At 43.6% G+C, this 24,229-nt stretch overlaps 1 protein-coding gene and 1 long non-coding RNA gene across 5 annotated transcripts in view; one reads left to right on the top strand and one right to left on the bottom strand.

Moving 5' to 3' along the window:
• Positions 1-13,652, bottom strand: part of Cers3 (ceramide synthase 3) — a 105,070-nt gene extending 91,418 nt beyond the window's left edge. The window contains exons 1-2 of one of the 3 annotated variants that reach the window (XM_076544574.1): positions 13,395-13,478; positions 9,916-10,059 (exon numbers count right to left, since the gene is read on the bottom strand). The gene's annotated coding sequence lies outside the window, so the exon portion shown is untranslated. Of the gene's footprint in view, positions 1-4,558; positions 4,715-9,915; positions 10,060-13,394 lie in introns of those variants that run through there. The other 2 variants (XM_042277746.2, XM_042277749.2) reach the window with 2 other exon arrangements.
• LOC121829433 (uncharacterized) lies at positions 13,440-18,958 on the top strand. Of its 2 annotated transcripts, none has more exons than XR_013042285.1 (3): positions 13,440-13,738; positions 18,189-18,302; positions 18,661-18,958. It is a non-coding gene; the product is annotated as an uncharacterized LOC121829433 (long non-coding RNA). The 2 variants fall into 2 exon arrangements; XR_006072241.2 differs by having other exon boundaries at positions 13,444-13,568.
• Positions 18,959-24,229: the final 5,271 nt, after the last annotated feature.

Raw genomic sequence — 24,229 nt, 5'->3', positions numbered from 1 at the left:
TGTTCCAGCAGACAAGCACACCGTGGAGAAATCAATGGTTTATCACAAGAGTTTTCTCATAAAGTACTTCATTTTAGAATATGGATATGGTAAATAATTGTCTCAAGTCCCTTAGTGTAATAGTTGATCTATTTCAAATAACCTAAGCAGCCCTGCCTGTAAATTTTATATTCTTCCCATCAACAAGAAATGTACATATCTTTGGGGTTCCTTTTCTAATTGTACAGAGACACAAAAGTTGGGTTTGTATATACCAATATGAAGCAGAAAAATGTGAGGATTTTGGTTTAAAAAATCTTAGTTGGTGGTAGCAGTATTTATTTGTTTGTTTGTTCCAATTCATAGAACTCAGCAGGCTGAGGCAGGAGGATTAAAATAATTACCAGGCCTGGGCTCCATAGTGAGGTCAAGGCCAACCTTAGATACATGGTGAATCCATCTCAGGAAGTGTGTGTGTGTGTGTGTGTGTGTGTGTGTGTGTGTGTGTGTGTGTGTGTGTGTGTGTGTGTGTTACAAACTCTCAAACACACCCAGGTGCATCTGTTGGGGGGGGCACATGACAAACTGTAGGAGTCGCCCCTCTCCTTCTCCCATGGGGGTCTCTAGGGCAAACTCAGATGGTCAAGCGATTGCGGCAGGTACCTTCACTCTGTCTTGCTGGCCCAAACTACTGTTCTTCATGCGAACTGATAAACCCAAATCAACTGAATCCAGCCATCTTGCTGTGAGTGCCTCCATCACTCTTGTCCACAGTCTATCTGTTCTCATATACTTGTGGGTTGGTCTCTTCACATTGCCTCCTCAGTTACACTGGACAATTCCTGGGAATCCTAAGGCTGGTGTGAGGGAGCTGCTGGTACCTTCTTGCCATATGTCTGCCAGCTTCTAGTGATACCTCTGCAATGGCTTTGGGACCCGAGAAAACTTGCATCTGAAATCTGTATGTGTGTCAGATAGGTGTATAAAAATATAGCTCCCCTGATCTGTCATTTTGCAATGATGAACACAACAAGCTGACTTTTAGGAAAGAAATACCTTCTATGCCTGCTCTTCACTGGGTTTATTATACCGTGGGGATGTTTTAGCATACACCTTTCACTTATTCACTACTTTTCTTTGAGGCAGTTTCAAGGATGGATCAGTTCCACAAAAAAATAATGTCAGTAATCACGAAAAGTGACATTCAAAAAGTCCCTATCCTACCAAAAAGCAGGCTGCCTGGACAGTCAGCTCCACGAGGGCAGGGTTTGTCCACCCCTGCAGTATTGATGGTCTTGAGCCTAGAGCACATGGAAAGCATTCACCAATAATTACAAAATGGAGAATTAAGTTCTATTTAGCAAGAGCCACAACTGCCATGTGGATGGCGCCTAACATCTGCCTTTCTTTCCATCCTAACACCCAACCTCACATAACAGGCATTAAAATAGTATGCTACAGATAAGGGAATCAAGGTTTGAAGAATTTTACTGACCTGGCTAAGTCATAGTTAGCAGGAAACAGTGACTCACATTCAAATCTTTCTTGTCTACACTCTGTCAAGCACACCACACCTTCACCCTAATCTATAAAAACTATAGATTGATGTTTAAGCTTTTTTTTTTTAAAAAAAGCTACCAAATTGGAATGTTTTGTTTTAAGATTCCAATATCTCCAATAATTGACAAATGGGATTATACAGAATTGAAACAGTTTCTTCACAGCAAGAAAATTATTGGTAGAATGAACAGACAGTCTAAAGAATGGGAGAAAATCTTTGCAAGTTATATTTCTGGCAGGGTTAATGTCTAGAATATATAAAGAACTGCAAAAATCAAATACCACAAAAATGTGCTAATTGATAAATGGGCTGCAGAATTAAGCATACAGTTCTTTAAAGAAATACAAATGGCCAATACATATTTCCTAAAAGTAATCTTAATCCTTATCATCAGAGAAACGAAAATTAAAACCACTTTGAGATTCCCTCTTACCCAAGCCAGAATAGTTCTCAACAGGAAAACAGACAACAAATACTGAGCATGTGGGAGAGAGAAACACTGACTCTTGGTAGGAGTGTAAACCGGTGCGGCCACTATGGAACTCAGAGTGGAGGGTTCTCAAAAAGCTAAAATTAGAACTACCATATGACCCAGCTACCCTACTCCTGGGCATACACTGGCAGAATGCTATATCCAGCCACAGAGACACTCGTACACTCTTGTTCATTATTGTTCTATCCATAATAGCCAGGGAATGGAACCAGCCTAGATTCCACCAACATATGAAGAGATAATGATACATATAAACAACAGAATTTTCTTCATCTGTAAAGAAAAATAAAATTAAAGAATTCACAGGAGGAGCTAGAAAGATGGCTGCGTGGTTAAGAGCACATACTGCTGTTGCGCAGGAGCCAAGTTTATTTCCCAGCATCCATGTCAGGTGGATCCCAACCACCTAGGACTTCATCTCTAGGCAATCCAACACCAACTTCTGGCCTCTGTGAGTACCTACACTTATGTGTACATACCTTCATACAGATGTATGCACATGAACATAATTAGAAATAAAATACATCATAAAAAAGAAAATAAATGCACAGACAACAGATAATATTACATTAAGTAAGGTGAGCCAGACTCAGAGAGACAAATACTGCACATTCCCACAGATGCACAGCCTAGCTTCAGTTTTTATTTCCATGGGGGTATTTATGTGGGGCTGGGTGTGGAGGGGTCACAGGAAAAAGACTAACGGTGGAGGAGGGACAACAGAGCACATGAATGTGAAAGGGGATGGTGGGATTACTGAGAACAGAATAGGACAGTGCAGGACTAGAGGGGAGCCAACCAGAATTAAGTTCTCATAAAACACCATAAGGAAAACTTGGACTTTTCATGCTAACTTAAAAGGGTTTTTTTTGTTGTTGTTTTCTTGTTTAATGATTCCAAGTTGGAAGGTTTAAAAGTTACCAATGGCTTTGGAAATACCTCTATACATTAAGGACACTAGAAGGCTAATGGAATAGGGAATGAAAAATTCTGCATTTGGGTATGTAAAAGGCCACAAAAGCTTTGTCTTTCTCATGAGTTACATCAGTCTAACACACTGAAGTTAAACTTTCTCTTGTGGAAGGTGCATAGACTATAAATTCCATCTCCTTGAATTAAATGAGAAAATACATATACATACAGCAAGGACTGAGATTGTAGCCAACACAACTAACCAATGTTTAGAACTAATAAATTTTCAATAATAAATGTAGACATTACCAAGAATTATCTTCAAAATCATGTTAATCAATTTAATTGTTATTTTAGAAATAATTTGTATAATTATTACCCATACATGTGCCTATTATCGCCTTAAAGTATTTTTCTTTTGACCAACAATCCTATGGATGAAATTATAATTGAAATTCCCCTCTTGAGGATTTAAAAAAAAAAAAAAGGCTTACAGGAGGATGAAAAGTAAGAAAGTTAAAAGTTTGGACTTTCAGGCACGGTAGAGAAACCACATAAAAGACTAGGGATGTAGCTCAGTGGTAGATCATTTACTCAGCTTACAAAAGGGCCTGGGTTCCTTCTCCAGCAAGACAGACAGACAGACAGAGGGACAGAGATACACACACAACGAGGAAGGGGTGAGCCAGGTGGTGGTGACGCACGCCTTTAATCCCAGCACTCGGGAGGCAGAGGCAGGTGGATCTCTGTAAGTTCGAGGCCAGCCTGGTCTACAGAGAGAGAGATACAGGAAAGGCACAAAACTGCACAGAGAAACCCTGTCTTGAAAAACCAAAAAAAAAAAAAAAAAGAAGGGGCAGAGACAGAGAAAGGAGACATTGAACATCAATGGTTAATGAATAAATTAATATTCATCACCTAGGGAGTCCCAAAGGTTTCTTTCCCTATGTATAAAGATTTTCCAGAAAATTATAATTTTTTTTACAAGAACTTCTTTCCTAAGACTGTTTAATTTAGGAAAAATAAAGTTGTTTTGTTTTGTTGCATGAAGCTAGCTGCTTTAATCAACCAGCTAATTTCTTTGGGGCCTGACAAGGAGTCTTACATCCCTAAAGATAGGACTAACTTAGACAAGTTTGTCCCTGAGGTGAGCAAGTCCTGCCTGCTCTGAGCGAAGGCCCTGTGACAGGGTTTGAAATGGATTGACAGGCCACCCAGCCGGCACAGTGGCCACACTGCTCATGCCATCTTGAGTCAGGTTTTCCTAATAGGCAAACCCCAGCGTGTGTGAATGCAGTGTCTAAGCCACTCTCCCATCCCTTTCATGGATCAGTGGCAGCTCAGCCTTCAGCAAAGCGAGAGAGCCAGGGGCACGGGTCCCGACTCCAAGTCTCCGCCAAGCACTGCTGAAGTCAGGCTGCAGGCAGGAGGCTCCCCACCCTTCCTGAATCTCTCCCACAACATCCCGGCAAAAACAGGTCTTTTCATTCTTCCTCTCTCTCCCCTCCCTACCCTTCAACCACACACACACACCCTACAACCACAGACCCACACCGAGTCAAGAGACCTTTGTATGGAAGCTCCCCCAAGAACATCACAGAGCTGACGCCTACCTTCCCAAGGTGTCAGGCTGAAGAAGATGTTCCTCGCCTATGAGGAGCAACCCGAGAGGCTTCCCCTTCCAGCCAGCTCTGTTCTCATCAGAGAGCAACACACCCCATCTGTACGTAAGCCCTGAAATTCTTGCAGAGACCCACCCTCGAAAGTTGCAAGTCAAGATTTCTGACTGAGAGCAGTTAGTCACGTGAGGCAAAGCTACTGGATGGCACCTTCAGGTTCTTCCAGATGGGACGTCGCTTCCTGTTCCACCACTGGGAGAAGGGAAAACTGGAGTCTGATCAGACACTGAATTACAAACGCATGGGTTGCCTCATCGCCGCTGCCTTTGGTGTACACAGGCACTGGTCGGCCTCGAGCAAGGTGGTTTTGCTGTGTGCACTGAAGGAAAGGGCTTGGGTGGCCGGCCACAGGGAAGCTGGAAACACTGTTGCACTCTGCCCTGAGCTGGTTTGACAACTACAGCACACTCGAGCAGCTGCAGATCCCAGCAGGCTTTGGGTAACTAAAGCATCACCACTAACACTCCTCTTGCTCCATCAGACTCTTAGGTGAAGGAGCCCTAGACACAGAATGTGGTTCCTCTGCTTGTTTCCCAGTGATGGGGGCAAAACCTATTTAAAGAAAAATTATAGCAACCAAAATAAAGAGATCAACAAAACAGTCTGGCAATGTTTTCTTTTTAGAGCATCTTAGTCAGATGCAATTCACCTTGTTTTTGATCTTTCTTTGTGGCTATTGCTCTTTGAGACCAAAACAAAAACAAGGTGAATTGCATCTCCGTTTCCAAAGGGAATGTGTACACGTGATTGGGGTTTGAGGAGGTGGACTGTGGGGGCAGCTCCACTTTCTCTTGCAGAAGATGAGCTAGCTCTGGGCTTGGGCTAGTTAAAGGTGCTTTGACAGGAAGAAAGCTCCAACAAGTTGATTCACGTATCCTGGTTAACCAAAGCCGGCATCCTTGGCGCTTCTGCCAGCGGATCCCAAGAGCGCCTCACCAGGTGCCAACTGATGAAAAGCCTTTCGTGTTTTCTGTCAGCTGCTAGATGATGGAAAAACTTCAAAAGTCCAGAAGTGGAGAAAAGGGGGTGGCAGTTTCAAGCCAACAGAAACACCACGCTTGAATTTTACTTCGGATTTAGTTCACAGAAAGAGGACCGAGAAAGCCCTGCCATTCAGCGTTTGCTCACTCATTCTCCCTCGACTGCCTTTTTGCAGACTGCTTTCTATTAAAAAGTTAGTGAATTTAGCACATCGTTAGGAGCAGGTTTGGTTTATGTCTCTAATTGAAGCATACCAAGGGCATGGAGATCAACTACATTCAAGGCCAGCCTGAGCTACATAGTAAGTTCCAGGCCAGCCTGCGCTACAAAGTGAGCCCCTGCCTTACAAAACCAAAGCAAACAAACATCTTTAGCTAGGAGGGCTGAACTCCAGGTCACTAGAAGGGTAGATGGTCTTAGGAGACTGCTGTGGCCTTCCCTGGCTCTCTGGGATGCCTTTCCAGATATAGTCCGACTTCCCATGGCTCTCTTGCTCCCTTTCCTAATTCAAGGATTTGTTCTCATTCCTCTCTCTTACTGAGAAGCCTTGATCTTCCCCCTAGAGGATCAGAAGCAGCAGCCTGCTCCAGGATGCCCCTCTGCCCTTTGCTCTGGCTGCTCTCAAGCTCCCCGGCCAGCAGTCCTGCTGTGCATACACCTGCATTTCCAACCCGCTGCCCAGCTTAACTGTTTCCACTTCTGCTTCCAGGGAGCTCAAGGGCCAGTCCTTCCTGCTCCTCTCTCTATTCCTGGGGAGCACAGTGCCCAGCTGGTCAAACAACCCAGGCAGTCATCTCACTCACACTCATTGCATGTCAGGGATATCTGGGGGAAGACCACTTCCCTAAACATTATTCTGGATCCTTCCCCCAGTTCAACTAGCCAGAACAGAATCACATCTTCTTTTGTCCCTTCTATAATAAAATTCATATTATCTCCTAATGAAATGTAACGTTCACATCAAACAGGAGCTATTGCACATACTTCAATGCATCTGATATAATGAAAAGAATCTTATTAGTGCTATTATCTTTGGGGGTGGTACCGGGGATTGAACCCAGGAACTTGTATATGCTAAGTACATAGTCTAGCAGAGTCCCAGCCCCAGCACCGACTCCGGCCTCTTTTGAGTCACTGTCAAGGCCCAGTCCCCATCTTCTTCAGGAACATATTTCCTGCTCTATGCTAAAGAGAGGGGACAAGAGAACTGTGAGGGTTTGTCACCTGTGACCTCTCTAGAGCCAAATATCTATGTGTCAGTATCCTTTGCTAGGCAGCTCCTCTTGGAAGATGACCCCAGGGCCCTGGGGGCGGCGGCGAGGTGGGGAGTGTGTGTGGGGGGGGGAGGAGGACAGGAACAGGAGCCTGTAAACATATCTCAGGCGAATTCCTTTCTTTATCTAACTTCTCACTTGTGCCCTACTACAGTGTATTTAACAGTTAGTTCACTGTTAATAGAAGAGAGAATCCCCAAGGAATGACAGACAGACAGAACAAGGTGCCCATGGGGGTTCCATGGCTTAAGTGATACTCAACTCTCTCACTTTATGAGTGAACTTTAAGAGTGAATGGAACCATTAAATCCAGGTTCTGTTTTGAATTTTCAGTAATAGATATTAAGGCATGAAGTCAAGAAGACTATGAATGATTTCAGAGAGCACTTCAGGGAGTAGCTATCAGACAAATGAAATGTAGACAATGAAGCAGGGTTTGAGTGGATCAGTTTTACTCAGGAGACATGACAAAACTGCCTAGTTCTTACACAGAGAACACGCAAAGGTCAAATGTCAACTTAGTTATTAGTGTGCCGCGGATCTACCTTGTCCATTTACATAATGAAGTAGGAAATGACCTAGGTAAACTAGAGCCAAACCCAGTTAAGGTTCTGGAGGGCCGCTCGTGACCTCAGAAGAGCAGGATGCAAGGAGCCGGACTCTGGGATCCAGCAGCCAGAGGACAAGAGAGGCCCCCAAAGGCTCTGCACAGGAGCCCAGAGCAACAGAGTGAGCGCAGGAGAAAGCAGACTGGCAGGACTGCTACGCTCCTGCAGCGGGTGATGCTTTGAACCCAGAAGAGCCAAGCAAGGTAGAAGGGACCCTTGTTTCCCTGCCAAGCTACTCAATGGAGGCAGCTTTCACCGTGTTCTTAATCTACCTGGGCACATCTGAGCTGTCACCGTCAACCAACTGTGTTTCATATAATGTTTAATCTTGTCGTGTTTCCACACTTTTCAAATGCTAAGGTTTGTGCATAGACAAGACTCTAAATCAAAATGACAAGAGCCCCTGTATCCTGCCGCACACGTGTGTGTGCGGCTCCTGCAAGACATAATGAAATGAATATTCCTACCATGTATTAAAAATGTTTTTACATTTAGTGTGTGTGTGTGTGTGTGTGTGTGTGTGTGTGTGTGTGTGTGTCTTTGTGCTGTGGTGAATGTGTGAAAATCAGGAGACAACTTGCACAAGTCAGTTCTTCTTCTTTTTTTTCTACTGCGTGGGTTCCAGGGGTAAACTCAGGACATCAAGACTGCTGGCAAGCACCTTTCCTCACTGAATCATCTCATCTGACCATAGGATTTCCTAAGGACACTTAAACCCCTGGATCAACATCTGTGCTGAAAGAAAAGAAAGGCTACATCATATTGACATGAACCAGTCACCTCTCCCATTATGACTCATATAAATCCTTCAATGGATTACAGGATTTTAAGACCTGAATTGTGTCTTTCTCTTTCCACTGTACCGAGTTTCTGCACTTACCCTGGCTTGGTGGTGAAGGGCCCACAAGCACACACACACACACACACACACACACACACACACACACACACACATATGCAATACGCTTTGAGGCCCCTCTTTGAGGAAGAGACTAGCTACAGTCACGCGTCCCAGGGGAGAAGGTTCTTACACACTCATCCTCCTAGGACGCCCTCCCCGTCCCCCAGTACCCACCATCCTGCACCATTCCCTCCTAAGCTACCTCTCCCCATCTAACTCACCCTCTTCCCAGTTTATCTGTTCACTGCCATGTAAGCTCTAGGAGGGCTGGGATCTCTGGCTGGCCTGCCTACTGCTGAATTCGGGGGGGGGGGGGGCGGGGGGCCGGGGCGGTAATTAGAATTATTTCCGGCAGCTTTAGAGTGCAATGTCAACAGAGTAGCTTCTTTGTCTGGATACCTCCCATGGCACCCTTCCTCTCTACCACAATAGGGATTTGCTTTGTGAAAACTTGAAGAGATCATTGCACATCATGAAGAAGGCCATCTCTGCTGTGGGTTTGTTAAGAGGTGGGGAGATTTTCTCCTTGAAGAATTAAGTCTGTCACATACTGAGGACTTGAGAAAAATAATTCTTGGCATCACTCTGGCAACACTGTCTCTGATGTTATATGCAAGCCAGACCACAAGTTCACATATACAGCTTGTGAATAAGGCTGTCTCTTAAAGGCCAGTGTTTGGCCAGCTGGTCATAGTCACTTGTATGTACAGCCCTTGGCCATCATGACTGAAGAAGACACGGTTTGACTTGGTTCCTCTAGAAAATTTTGTCTGCTAAGGTCCACTTGATACAAATAATAAAGGGTCTTATTTGTATTAATTGTGTGACTAAAGATAAATTGCTTAGTCCATCAGACAGACCTTCCCGTTTCTCAGCTGGAAAACAGTATCAACAGCAATATCATTAGTGCTGTAAAACATTAGTCAGCCTATATAAAATAAGCTTCTAAATGGTACTGTATGAATGGAAGCTGTGATTATAGCTATCATGATGATTGGTATGTTTAATTTATAGGCTTTTATTCTTATGTTATTTTGTAACAGGTCTTAGTTTGTACATCTAGAATTAGTTTATCCAATTAAATCTTGAGTGTAACAACTGTACAAAGTCTTGGTGTTGCAACCACTTCTGGTCTCTGAATGTCATATTCACTAGCTAATTCCCTTGGCTAATAGTTATTAGGTTCATACTACGTGCCAGACATATCGTCTGTTTTGAAGGAGCTACAGATCTCAAGAATAAAAATCGAGTATGACTACCAAACCAGACAGACACACATTTCCATAGATAAGCAAAAGCATCCACAAGTCTTTTACACAGAGGTGTGGAAGAAATGGCCATGTGTATTTGTGGGGTGCATATATTTTCCTGTTCCAACACCGCTGAGAAGATGGACTCTCCAACATTTGCTACCTTCAAGTCCCACGTGAAAAGCATGAAAGTACGAGCCATGGATTTTAAATGAGGAACTGGGACTATATAATATAGAATCAAGAAACAGATGGAAGAGGGCAGATAAAGTTTCACCTTCTCAAATAGCCAATTCCAGGTCTCAGTTCCTAGATGGAATTGGTGAGGGCGAGCATCTGTGGTTCATCTCCATGACTTGTGCTGGAGTATCCAAGGAAATGTTCCTTGTGTTTTGGCTGGACTCTAAGAGTTGCATAAACACTAGCCAGTGGGGAGAAATAGGTGATAAGCAGGGATTAGAGCTGGAATAAATATTTTTGGATACTCAGTGCCACGTCATGCATGAACTAGATGAGGAAACAAAACACATTGTATTTACTGACCCATTTTTACCCAGCACAGTCTACAAAAGGCTTGGAATACAGAGATCAACACAATGGCCTTGACCTTGAGGAGATATTATCTGTTTCCTCCTTCTTCCGACTCTATTTCCTATCCTGTGTCCTATTATGCCACCTACATACCACACACATACACATTAACAAAAAAAAAAAAAAAAAAAAAAAAAACAACCTGCTTGAGAAACCAGAAAACCAGAGATCCCTAAGAATGGATACCTCTCTCCAGCCTATGGATTCTCTGAGAAAAAACAAACAAAAAAAACCATGGAGAGCCCTACAGAAAACACAAATTAGATCGAGTGTCATAATTCGAGTCATCCAGGACCTGTTCCCAGGAACATGGCACCTTTATCTGATGACTTCTGACAAAGGCTGTGGTTATGCCAGAGGTCATTAGAGAACTTCACATCCATCTTGAGGACAGTGGCTGTTGTCACTCTTCGATAATCTCCAGACTACTATTAGGGAGAAATCTAATTCAAACATTTTCCCTCGTCGGGTGTGTTTTAGCTTTTAAAACATTCATGGTGACCTGAACATTCTAAGGTGACTGGAAGTGGTGCTGAGATAGATTCCAACACACAAAGGCTGTTCCCTTCTAAAGCTGCCCACACTCAGAAGACAGCTCCTAGCAAACTGCTTCATGCTGCAGAAGTTAGGCATGCATCCATCTATCTATCTCTATCTAACTATCTACCTACCTACCTACCTACCTATAATCTATCTAGCAATCTATATCTATCTATCCATCCATCTATCATCTACTATCTATTGCCTATATCTCTCTATATCCATTCATCTATCCATCTGTCATCTATCTATCTACCTATCATCTATGTATCTATTACCTATATCTATCTATCTATCATCTATATCTATCTATCTATCTATCTATCTATCTATCTATCTATCTATCTATCTATCTATCTATCTAGTGCTGTGGTGAGAACCGAGGGCCTTGCACATGCTGGAAAATGCTCTATCACTGAATTATTTTCCAGCCCCAAAGTTACTGACTCTCTATGCCAGTTGCATTAAATCTAAACTTCTAGGATTGCTTACTTCTTACCACTTGATGTGATTCCCACCTTATTCCATATGAGATGCCAATACTAATCTTCCTTTTAGTTGATTCAGGGGCAGTTATCACTTTGATCTGGAATCATCTCCCATAAGTGATCCCTTATCTAAGACCCTACCATTTCTTCTAGGACATTGTCTCTTAAGTTCAAGGGCAGCCTGGGTCACCTAGCGAGGCTTTGTTTCAAAAATACAATGAAACAAAACAACAAACTGAAATGAAGGGGTGCAGACGGGAGCCGAGCATGTGCAGGGCCCCCACGTTCAATCCGTAGCATCAAACCAAACCAAACAAACAAAAAAACTAGACTGTCACTAATGGAACACTTTTAGCCTGAAAGCTTCGGGTGAAAGTAATAACTGGAAAGCAAAATTCTTGGAGTACTGGATGTCTTTACTAGGTTTCAAGGGAGCCAAAACGGAGCAAAGAGAGCTGTATGGGCCACACATGGCAACAAAAGAGGCAGTGTGTAGGCCCTGCATACTTTCACGGTAACAAAGATGCCTTACAGCTTCCGGAGTTGCCAACCAGCACAGTGACTCACACATTCAAGCAGCTCTGCCATTCCTTACACGCCAGAAATGGTCTGCACTGATCGTAATGGGTCAGATAACCAAAACCATGCATGCCAATGCTATGAGAAGTCAGTGTAAAGCACGGAATTAGCTGGGGACAAAATCCCACTTAACTCTACCTCAGTTTCAATCATGTAAACAATGGGGAGCATTGCTACTGTAAAGGCACTTTCTGTGCATGCAATATACTTACCTGGTCTAAACAAATGACTTAATTCTGGATACTTCAATTTTTTTTAAAAGGGTTTAAACCTACTAAGTTAATTTTCTTAGTCACTGTTGATGAGGGGTGATTTATAGGGGATTAATTTACTATTTTTACAATTCTATAAGCCACCTAAACTTTTCCTCACTGGTTCCAGTTCAGTTTAGAACATTTTGCTTTCTTTCTCTTTGGGGACAGAGAGGATGGGGATTATATCCAAGGCCTATCACTGAGCCACACATCTCATCCTGAAGTCAATTTCTGAAGAGATGAAAGAAAGCATTGGGTAAACAGCAAGTGTTGGAATGATTTAGGCCTCCGCCCTGGGATTACGAACAAAAGGGTGGGTGTCTCCCTCATCTCAAGGGTCCCAGCACCTAGAACTGCAGTATGTACAAGGAACATACTGGGTCTTGATACATGTTAAATGAAGGGGTGTGTGTAGTGTAGTGTGTGGGGCTGTGGCATAGGGAGAATATGAAGTGAAGAAATCAGAGTTCCCGGGAAGAGGCTTTGGGGCTGGGAGTACAAGGCCATTGGTGGCATGTAAAGCCAAGTCTAAATTCAGTCCACCTCAGTCAGTCTCCAAGGCTTCCTGCTAAATTCCCTACCTTAGCACTCGGAAAAAATCTGGGTTAGATCTATTAACCTAGATGAAGACACAGCTCAGTAACATTTCATGTCACAAAAACCAAGGTAGGCACAGGTAAGAACGCAAACCTCCAGGCACTGTGGCCTGAGATGTCTCTAATGGACTTTTTGCAAGGCTGTGTGTGCAGTGGCTACAGGGAAGAGGTGTCTATACTGCTCCTACCCCTATTTGGGGCTTGGGACTGAATCCCAGGTCCACCTGTGCAGCTACAAAGACTTTTAGTCTTAGAGTGTGTGTACTGGTGTGTGTGATTTAGCTTGTGAGGGGCCAGGGGCACAGTTTCTATCTGTGGAGGGAGTAGGGACCCTGCCTGGCCAACATGGACACAAGGCCTAGGGGACGGAGACTCGGTGTGGTGTGCGTGGGCCCAAGAATTCCCGGGCCTGTAAGGAATAGGGACACAACGCTGGCTTGTGCGGGGTCAGGAATCTGCCTGGCCATCATGGGCCCAAGGTCACCTGGGCCTTTATGAGGACAGGAATCCTGCCTTGGCCTGTGCGGGCCGGGGCAGAAACCTGCCTGGCCAGTGTGGGCCCCAAAGACTTCTGGGCCTCTAGGGAACATGGACCCAACCTTGGCCTGCTCGGATGTGAGACACGGGAAGCTCCAGCCCTTCTGTGGACCAGACCTGCACAAATACGGGTGGGAGGGGCTGTGGATGGCCCCTGCTGGGACATCTCACCTGCTCTCAACCCTTCGCCCTCCTCGCCTCTCTCCTGCGTCCAGAGAAGATGCTTCTGGAAAGCCGCGAGGCAGGCTGTGCAGCGGTGCATTCTGGGAAGGCTCCCCCCACCCAGCCCTCGGCCTGGAAGGGGAGTCTGCACTGAGCTCAGACGTGATCGTGATCAAGAGCTCGGTGTGTGGGTGCGCCCTGATTCCCCTCTCCTCGGTTCATCCCAGTGGGAATCTGGGTGACAGAGGCGTCACGAGCGGAAGCTCTTGCTCAAAGCTACCCGTGAAGGAAGGGATTACAGCTGGGTTTGACGCAATGCCACTAAGTAATCCCTCCAGAGGGCAAATACCACTGTAAGTGGTCTATGGACCGCTGACAAGTTGGTGAGGAGAGGAAGGGAAGACATTCTAGAATAATCCCCTACGCATCCGTGTGCTCTCTCGCCCGACAAACCCGGGAGGTTGAATTAGCAGAGATGGGGGTAAATAGAAGTTGGACTAGAAGGAACGAACCGTGATAAACGGCTGCAGCAAAGGAGAGGGAGCTGTTTTTCTGCGTGTTTGGTTAAAATAAAAATCTTAAGCTATTTATGCAAGAAATAGGAAGTGTAATAGGAAATCGGGGGTTAGAACATCTAAATTCTCACTCTCGGCTAACTTTAGAATGTGTTGGCTTCCAGCTTTTTAGCGTCCTTTTAAAATGTCGATGTCCACAGCAAAATGAGAGCAACTAGTCTTTGTATGTCTGGAGGGTTAAATAAGAGAATGGTTAAAAAGCCTTAAGGATAATATTTGGTAAAATTGAGCACTCAGAAGATAGCTGTATTTGAGATTAAGAGTACACAAAACATACCTGCTTTCTGTTGTTGTTAGTAAGCAGCCAAATGATGAAGTCTTGCTAAATTCCATCTTAAGTTTGCCATGAAATAAAAACAAAACATTAAATGGAGCTTAGGAGAGATTAAAACAAAAACAAACAAACAAACAAAAAAAAAAACAAGAAGCTTGATAACCAGACAGCTATGTCTGAAAAGAAATTATAAGGAAGTGGAAAAATACATTTAAAAATGCTGGGCTGGGGTGCAGAGCAGTTGGTAGAGTGCTTGTCTAGGGGGTATGAAGTCTTGGGTGCCATCCTCAACACTAAATCAAATGGGGTGTGGCAGTACATGCCTGGAAGCCCAGTGCTTGACAGGTAGGAGTTAGAGGATCTGAAAGTTTAAAGTCATCATTATGTACATAGTGAGTTCAAGATCAGCCTGGGCTACAAGAGACCTTGTCAAAAAAAAAAAGCAAGACAAACCTGCTCTGGAGGGGACAAAAGGTAGACACCGGAGATCAAATGACAATGGGTTGATACTGAAGATCAAACTAGGAATGAGGGAGTGGAGTTGAGATAGCCTCCCAAAACACACAGGAGGACGATCAAAAATGAAAATGCGTTTTAAGGGGGGGGGTAATTATGAGGATTAGAAAGCAGAAACATAGTCTACTAATAATAACTTGATTTTAATCTCACTCAAGTCAGAATAACTCAAAGCAATTAAATAAAAATACTGAGAGGGTAAAAGAACTGACAAGCAGTCTCTGGCGAGACACGTAAAAGGCTCATCACGTAAGGCAGTGTTTCTCAACATTTGGGTCACGACCCCTTTGGGGTCAGACAACCCTTTCACAGAGGTAGCATAATAGATATTTACATTACGATTCATAACAGTAGCAAAATCATAGTTACAAAGTAGCTACGAAATAATTTCATGGTTGGGGTCACCACAGCCTGAGGAACTGTAGTAAAGGGTCACAGCATCGGGAAGGTTGAGAACCACTGGTGTAAGGCCAGAGCACTCAGAAAAGAATCTGGTCTAGACATAACCTCGGGACAGTCTGAGTTTCAAGGACAAGAAATTAGGAAGTGGAAAGGCACCGCAAACTTAGAATACCCACAAGAGGCTGTCCTCAATCTTGTCTTTAGTGAAGGACAGTGAAGTCCAGAAACCACACAGCAGAGTGGCAGCTGCTGGAGAAGGGCAGACGTAGAAACTAACCCCAGGGCTGGGAAGACGGCTCAGTGTGCAAGCAGGAGGTGCCAGTTCAGATCCCCAGCACCCACATAAAGACAGACAGGCGCACACTTGTCATCTCAACACTGTTGAGGCAGAAACAGGAGGGTCCTGGGGGCATTCCTTGCCAGGCAATCTGGACAAATTGGCAAATTCCAGGTTCAGCAAGAAAGACCTTGTCTCAAAAATTAGGGTAGAGAGTGATAGAGGAAGATGTCTGACATTAAATTCTGGCTTCCATGTACACACTTACATGTGTGTGCCTTCAAAAACACTTGTGAACACATATAAACACACAGAGAGTCTTCAAACAGCTTCGTCATTGAAATAAATAAAATAAATGACAAACCAAACACACATTCAGATGTATAAAATTTCAGGAAACCTATTCTTTTTTCCTGGGAAAGTTGCTAGGGAACACTCTAACTTCTGAAAACATCACTCAAAAGAAAAGTCAAAATTAAGATTAGCTCTTTGGACATATTATGAGTTAAGATTACATAGTACTAACATAATGATGACAAAAAATGTTTTAAAAACCCATAAATATAAAAATGGAGTTAAAAGGAAAGACATATACTATAAACATTTATAGAAATAGCAGTTTGGCTCATTGTGGTGATATATTGTGTACTCCAATAAGTTTACCTGGGAATCAGAGGACAGAGCCAGCCACTAAATTAGACATAGAGGTCAGGCAGTGGTGGCACACATCTTTAATCCTATCACTTGGGAGGCAGAGATCCTTATGGATCTCTGTGAGTTCAAAGCCACACTGGGCTACATGAGAGAAACAGAACCAGGCAGTGGTGACACATACCTTTAATCCCAGGAAGTAATATGGTAGGACACAGAAAGGCATAAGGAAACAGGAACGCACTCTCTTTAGACTGAGGATTCCATAAAGGTAAGAACTTGTGGCTGGCTTGCTCTGCTTCTCTGATCTTTCAGCTTTCACCCCAATATCTGGCTCTGAATTTTTTTATTATAAGACCTTTTAAGATAGGTGTTACAGCTCATGGATTCTGATGAAAGTAAACGTGACCACAAAGCTGGGGAGGTAGAAGAGTAGACGTTACTAAATGCTGCATACAAGGAGGTCTATGTCTTCAGCCTTGGCTCTCTTCTTCAACTGGGAGTCGTGTAAGGTTGTGTAACTGAATGAGAGATTAGTGAAAAACTTGATGGTTAACAAAAGGTTTCCGAATGAGCAGGGACCAGAAATTAATTCAAAAGAACTGAATCCACGATGTTTCTGGCAGTGCTGGCCTTTGTTGCATCGCGAGGCTCCACTGCAGCCTTGTGCTGAACACACAATAGGAACTCTGCACTGCAGATGCACACACGCTCACCTCATAGCACCAACGATCTTTACCAGGAGCACCTTGGCTCAGATCAAAATGTTGTGTTTTAAATTACACTGTTTTTGCTACATGCACTAAATTGTCTACTGTTGTAGAAACATAATGGTTGAATTACAGAAAACAAATACTCTTAAATATTTTCCTACTATCATTTCTTAGCATTACCAAATTAGCATAACTTTGAATTGTATTGTGTTGGGATGTTTAATTTCTAAAATTGCTGTTTGTATTGCTAAATTTTCTTTCTAAAAAATGCTAAGTGGGTTTTGGTTATGATTTGATTTCTGGGATTATAGGCACATACTGCCTTGCCTGGCTTTTCCATGGGAGCTTAGGCTAGGCTAGGACTGAGGCTCTCAAGCTGTATGACCAACACTTTACTAATTGATCCATCTCCCAGCCCCCAGTAGCTATTTATATCGAAATAAATATGCACAGTCATCTCATTTACACTTGTCTTCAATAGATGATAAAAACACATATATACGAAAGAATTCTTTAAAAATAAGTTTTTGATTTGTTATCAGTAAATATGTGATTTGTATACCTATTTTGTACACCTATATAATCAGAATTGCATAAACATTTCTTGGGTGAAAAGGGGGAATGAGTAAAGAAATCTTAAGATGTTTAAAACCCTTGTCTAGCCGGGCAGTGGTGGCGCATGCCTTTAATCCCAGCACTCGGGAGGCAGAGCCAGGCAGATCTCTGTGAGTTCGAGGCCAGCCTGGACTTCCAAGTGAGTTCCAGGAAAGGCGCAAAGCTACACAGAGAAACCCTGTCTCGAAAAAACCAAAAAAAAAAAAAAAAAAAAGAACCCTTGTCTATAAGAAAGAATAAGCTCCTTGTTGTCTGAGTACTGGGGATTGCACATGCTAGATAAGCATTCTACCACTGAGGTACACCACCTGTCTTAAGCATGGCTTGTTTGTTTTTGAAAAAAATACAAAAAAGTAATAATTTATTGCTGAGGGATGATCCTTCTGTACGCTGTGAATATGTATAACTCTCATTGGTTAATAATAAAGCTGTTTGGCCTAGAGCAAGGCAGGATAAAGTTAGGCAGGACAATCAAACCAAGGACTGGGATAAAGAAGGACAGAGTCGGGAGAGACTGGAGCCAGCCACCCAAAAGCAAGATGCCAGAGGATCGGTAAAGCCACAGGCCACGTGGCAATGCATAGATTTATAGACATGGGTTAATTTAAAAGTAAGAGCTAGTTAATAATAGGCCTGAGCTATTGGCCAAGCATTTTGTAGTTAATATAAGCTTTTGTGCATTTATTTGGGACCAGGAGGTTGGGACAGAAAAATTTCGCTTGCAATTTATACAGTTCAAAATGGTTAAACGTGTTTTCCCAAACTCCTACCACTCCTTAGGTGTAAAGACAGTGGGAGTCAGGAAAGGATGAAGTGCTCAGCTTCCGCTCATGCTCAGCTTTCATTCCCGCTAACAGCTCAACCTTGGAATAAGAGTCGGTGTATTCCATATCAGTATGTATTTGCAAAATGCTTCACTTTAGTCTTTTTCCTCTTCAGGTAGCAAGCATGTCATTTACAACCAGAAAAAAATTAGCAGTCTAGACACATGTAAAGATAGATAATAATTCAACGAAGTATTTTTTGATTGTGCTTATAATATAAAATGGGTTTATTATATAAAACGGGTTTATCAACTATTTCTCCTAAATGATCAGAACCGAGAAATCATACCAAGACATTTAGATTGAAGGTGGTAGGCTAGGGACGTAGTTCAGTGTTAGAGTCCTTGCCTAGCAGGCATAGGGCTGGAGGTTTAATCTATAGTGCTATAAATTCATTAAATAGATAACTGTGATATAATGTATTGCAGAATCTCAACACTTTACCCTGGATTATCTCAAGGCCTTCTCTAGATACCACGGTGTCTCTCCCCTTCTTCCCTGCCCAAAGATGACTCACAACCCAAGCTGTACAGCCTGTATCCATCTATTATGTTAGGCTGGGTCTCCACCACCACCTGCTTTGCATGTCACTATTTCAGATGGCATGCTGGTGTCCTTATGAGCCAGCCTCCCACAGTGGGAGTGTCACCCCACTCATCTGTAACAACTGTGATGACCCATTGTCTCTGGAGGTGGCAGACTATTAAGGACTGGAATAAGCAATAATGTTTATTTGCTTTGGATATGGAATTCTGGCGACCCATCCAGGAACTCGGCGCTCTTTTCGGATCGGTTCCCTAACCTAAAAGTGAAGGCAGGCTCTTTGGCTCACACAGACCCTTCAGAGACTTGTGCTGTTTGTGACCACTTTCAAACATCCCTCTGACTCAATTACTAATCTGCAATAGATGTCACCAACGAAGGGGAGAATGGTTTAGCCTCATCTTCCTCTCTGCACGTCTATCTCACCATCCGCTGTGCACATAAAAGTGAGACACGAGAGGACATATGCCAAGACCTAAGATGTGGCTTAAGGGGAGCACTTGTCTGCAAGGGACAAGTCCTTGAGCCTTGAACTGAGAGCATGTACTGCTCTTACAGAGGACCCGAGTTCCGTTGCCAGTACCCAACTCCATGTCTAGCATGTCCATCCCAAGGAGAAAATTAAATAGGTCAATCCAAGCAAAGACTACCACTTGACAGCAGAAGTCAGCCAACCCACCAACAACTCACTGGGAAACCTTTAGTTTTATTATGCGGGAAAGCAGCAGAATGAGAGAAAAATGAAGAAGAAATGTTCTATACAAGCATTCGTTTGTGGTTCATAGAAGGAATTAAACAAACAAAAATATCCAGAAAGTCGGAGAGAGAGAAACCTGTCCTTTCTTGTAATTTATTGGATAACTTTTTAAAACTGTCACTAGCAATCCCAAATGGGCTGGGCTTCAAGACAGAATAAAACATTTAAACATGTAGCCATTCCAACAGTGCCGATACATACATACATACATACATACATACAGACAGACAGACAGATCTTTGTTAGACTTGGTGCTACATCCCTGTAATCCCAGCATGTAGGAGTCACAGATGCGAGGACTATGAGCTCCAGGCCAGTCTAGACTACATAGTGAGGCAAGATGCTGTCTCAATAAAATCAAACTAAACCAACCAAAAAATAAGTCACAGATAAGCCCATCAGCATTCTTTCCTTACGGTGTTTTCTATGCAACTCATGCTTGCAACCCTACTACCTCAGCAATTAAGCAGCTCTTAGCTTAAACACTGAGCTCTGGAATGGAGAGACGGCTCAGGAGCTGAGAGCAGGTACTGCTCTTTCGGAGGACCTGAGTTCAGTTGCCAGTACCCATGTTGGGCGGCTCACAAGCTCCAGTAACTCAGCTCCAGGGGTCTGATGCCCTCTTCTGACCTTTGTGGACACAGGCACTTACATGGTATACACACACACACACACACACACACACACACACACACACACACACACACCAATAAAAATAAATATAAAAAACCCTGCCCCCACCACCTGACCTTCTCATGAAGTTGAGCACAGAGCACACACTGTTTTCAATGCTTCTGTTTAAACACCAGAGACCTAAAGTTTAAAAATAATGCCGGGCGGTGGTGGCGCACGCCTTTAATCCCAGCACTCGGGAGGCAGAGCCAGGCGGATCTCTGTGAGTTCGAGGCCAGCCTGGGCTACCAAGTGAGCTCCAGGAAAGGCGCAAAGCTACGCAGAGAAACCCTGTCTCGAAAAACAAAAAAAAACAAAAAAAAAAAAAAAATAAAGCCAAAAATTCTTGCAAAGGAGAAACACAGGCAATCCAGGGTCTTCATAAACATCCATTTCATCCCATATGGAAACTGGGCAACAGTTAGGTCCAATAACTTCATAAAGCCCAACATCAACTGCAAATTTCAACAGGGACCATTGTTGGCTTTTATTGTACTTAAACAGCAACTATACCCAAGGGAGCTTGGCAGTGAGATGGGGGACACAAGGCTTTAGTCATAAAGGTCTTGGTCTGAGTTCAGCTCCGTCATCCTGAGAATAATCAGAACATTTAAAATTAGTTTGCTATTCTGATCCGACAATAGAGTCAAGAAAGGTATTATTTTTCCCAGTGGGAGAGGGGGAGGAAGGATTGTGGGAGCCAGAGAGGTAAAGGACATTATAAGAAAAACCATAGAATCAACTAAGCAGGGCTCATAGGGGCTCACAGAGACTGAACCGACAACCAGAGAGTCTGTATGGGCCTGACCCAGGTCTTCTGAATATATGTTATGGTTGTGTAGCTTGCTGTTCTTGTGGGACACCTAACATTGGTGGGGAGGTTGTCTCTGACTCTTTTGCTGGCTTTTGGGACCCTTTTCCTCCTTCTGGGTTGCCTTGTCCAGCCTTAATATGAGGGGTTGTGCCTAGTCTTACTGCAACGTGATATGCCATGTTTGGTTGATATTCCTGGGAGGTCTGCCCTTTTCTGAAGGGAAATGGAGGAGGAGTAGATTGGGAGAAGGGTTTTCAGGAGGAGGAACTGGGATGAGAGGAGAGAAGGGAGGGGAAACTGTGGTTGGGATGTAATCTAAGAGAGAAGAAATAAATATATAAATAAATACATACATACATATGGGTGTGGCAGTGCATGCTTTTAATATCAGCACTTAGGAGAAAGACTAAATTTATACATTTTTTTTTAAAAGCTGGTATGGGGTGTGGTGGTGTATGCCTTTAATCCCAGCACTTGGGAGGTAGAGGCAGGAGGACCTCTGTGAGTTTATGGTCAGACTGATCTACAAAGCAAGTTCTAAGACAGCCAGGGCTGTTATAGAGAGAAATTCTGTTTTGAAAAACCAAAAACAAATGAACAAACAAACAAATAAATAAATAAATAATTAGTTTGCTATTCTGATCTATGACAATAGTCAAGAAAGGCACCCCCCCCAACACGGTTCAATTTGCAAATGGCCATTTCAGTGAAGTGACTTCACATGCTGTCATGAATGAGGCCAGTCATAACTCAATATGTAGGTCACATTTCAAAATACCTGTGTCTCCCAGGCCTGCTGAATGGAGCCCCAATGGGTTGTGTCACACAACGTGGGGCATGGGCCCTACACATCAGAGGAAGAGGTGGGAAGAAGAATGGCAAGGTCAAGTCAGTGGGCAGGGTGATGTCAGCCGACTAGAATTTCCCTTTCAATGACGGAGTTAAACTGTTTCAGATTTGGATGACATGTTCCTAGCCTGTTATTCCAAGGCTGCTATTCAAGATTCCAATATTCAGATGACACAGAAAACACAGTAAGTTGAAAAACACTGTCCTGTGTAGGCTGCCCTGTATACTTGGGTCCCACTAAATTGCCTTCCTCAAATGTACCAATAACTTTAAATAATTTTGAACTAATTTTTAATCCTGTTTTTCCACCTCTACTCCCATACATCTTCCAATTAGTCCTCCTTCTAAAGATTTTTGTGTCTTTTTTTGTGTATGTATGTGACCAATGAATTTAACCAGGTTTAATTAAGAGCATGAACAACTTATTAGTGGCTACATTACAAAAAAAAAAAATATGTCTCCCCCTGCAGAAGCCAATAACCAGCTATAGATCCCTGGGGGAAGGGATCTTGTGAGCCCCGCCTCCTCGTAAACATTAAACCAAGAGTGTTTGTGCATTGTGTGTATATGTGTCCTTGAATGCTCCTGTGACTGTGGAGGACAGAGGTCAGCCTCAGACAGCATCCTTGCCAGCTTTCCACCATATTGTTTGTGACAAGGTCTCTCCCTGATCCTGGAGCTCCCCGATTCAGCTAGGCTGGCCAGAAAGTGGACCTCCGGGACCCTCCGATCTCTGTCTCCCAAGCACTAGGGTTACAGGCTTGAACCATTATGCCAAGCTTTTCAGGTGAGTGCTGGGAGCTGGACTCAGGCTCACATGCTCCATGGCAAGCGCCTGACGGAGCCATCTCTCCACTGTCCCAGGAGCTTCTTAGTGATCTAGATATCTAGCAGCCGGACTCTTAGACTCTTCATCCCTGCCCCTGAACTCCATGTGTAGTTTCCTTCCCAAAGCCCTGCCCAAGCTCTTGTTTCTCCTTCACTTCCCTTCTACTCAGACCCTCCACACCCCCCTTTCTCTGTTGTCTCTGAGTATCCTCAGGGCAAGCATATCTTCTACAGATGTCCTATCTGCACGTAAACATCTCCCATACCTTGTTCTAATGATGCCCTTCTGATTTTCAGTAGAGGTTTTCTGTCTGCAGGCCATCATCTTGTGCTGACTAAAATGTTGAAAGTCACTAGGTGAAAGTGCAGCTCGTTGTTTTCCTCACAGGACTTATTCTTCATTGAATTAATCATCATCATCATCACCACCAGCATCACCACCATCACCACCACCACCACCATCATCACAACTACCATCACCACCACCACCACCATCACCTCCACCTCCACCATCACCACCACTACCATCATCACCACTACCACCTCTACTACCACCTCCATCACCACCATCACCTTCATTATCACCACCACAATCAACATCACCATCACTATTGCCATCACCACTACCACCATCATTACAACCTCCACCATCACCACCACCACCACCACCAACAACAACACCAGCACTATTATCATCATCATCATCATCATCATCAGCAGCAGCAGCAGCAGGGGAGCAGCAGTACCATGTATGAACTTGTTGCAGGTGGATTCTCTGTTCGGTTACACTTGCCCATTGTTTAGACTTCATCTCCCAGTCTTAACACTTTTCCCTCCAAGTTCTTTTTAGCCCCCTTTCTTCTGTGTCCAGGGGTCTCATTTAGTGCTTTTTTGCTGGCATAGACTCATTGCACATTACACTGGTTTCATGCGGGCATTTTGTACATCTATATAGTGTACTTTTACCCTATCCCTTCCCTTTCTCACCTTTTCAACTCTGCACTCCATTGAATTCAACTACTGAACCTGGCGAACCAGTCTTCAGATGGTAACTGTGTCTCTGCCCTGTTTTCCAATTTCTTTGCCCCTCTACTAAGCTTTTAAGATTTCAAATTAAGATCCTATAGATTTCTCCTGAATTTTTCAGTTTCTGTTATTGTTTTAAAAGGATTTATTTTCTGCTTATTATCTTTTAGTGTCACGGTGCTTACACTCTTTTATCTTGGATGCTATTGCATCAACTCCCTCCTCATTTAATATGTTGCCTTAGCTTTGGCTTCCACTTTCCCTGTCACTCTTCCCAGGGGCCTGATGATTGGCCTGTCCATGCCTGTGGGTGGGGCCCCTGCCTGCCCATTGGAATCTCTGTATGCCGGGAGAGGTTTCCCACTGTGGCGGAGGCATTTCTTCGGTGAGTGCCTCCACTGTCTATCTTTTTAGACATTCTTCCTGCCTTAGATTCCTCCAGAAAAGTCTCTTCTGGTTTCCTACTTGGAGTTACCGGTGTCCTGTGAGTGGATGTGGAGACAAAAGC

This window comes from Peromyscus maniculatus, chromosome 1 (assembly GCF_049852395.1).
Source record: "Peromyscus maniculatus bairdii isolate BWxNUB_F1_BW_parent chromosome 1, HU_Pman_BW_mat_3.1, whole genome shotgun sequence".
NCBI classification, from domain to species: Eukaryota; Metazoa; Chordata; class Mammalia; order Rodentia; family Cricetidae; genus Peromyscus; species Peromyscus maniculatus.
Note: the sequence above shows the minus strand (reverse complement) of the source record. Positions and strands in the feature narration are given on the sequence as shown.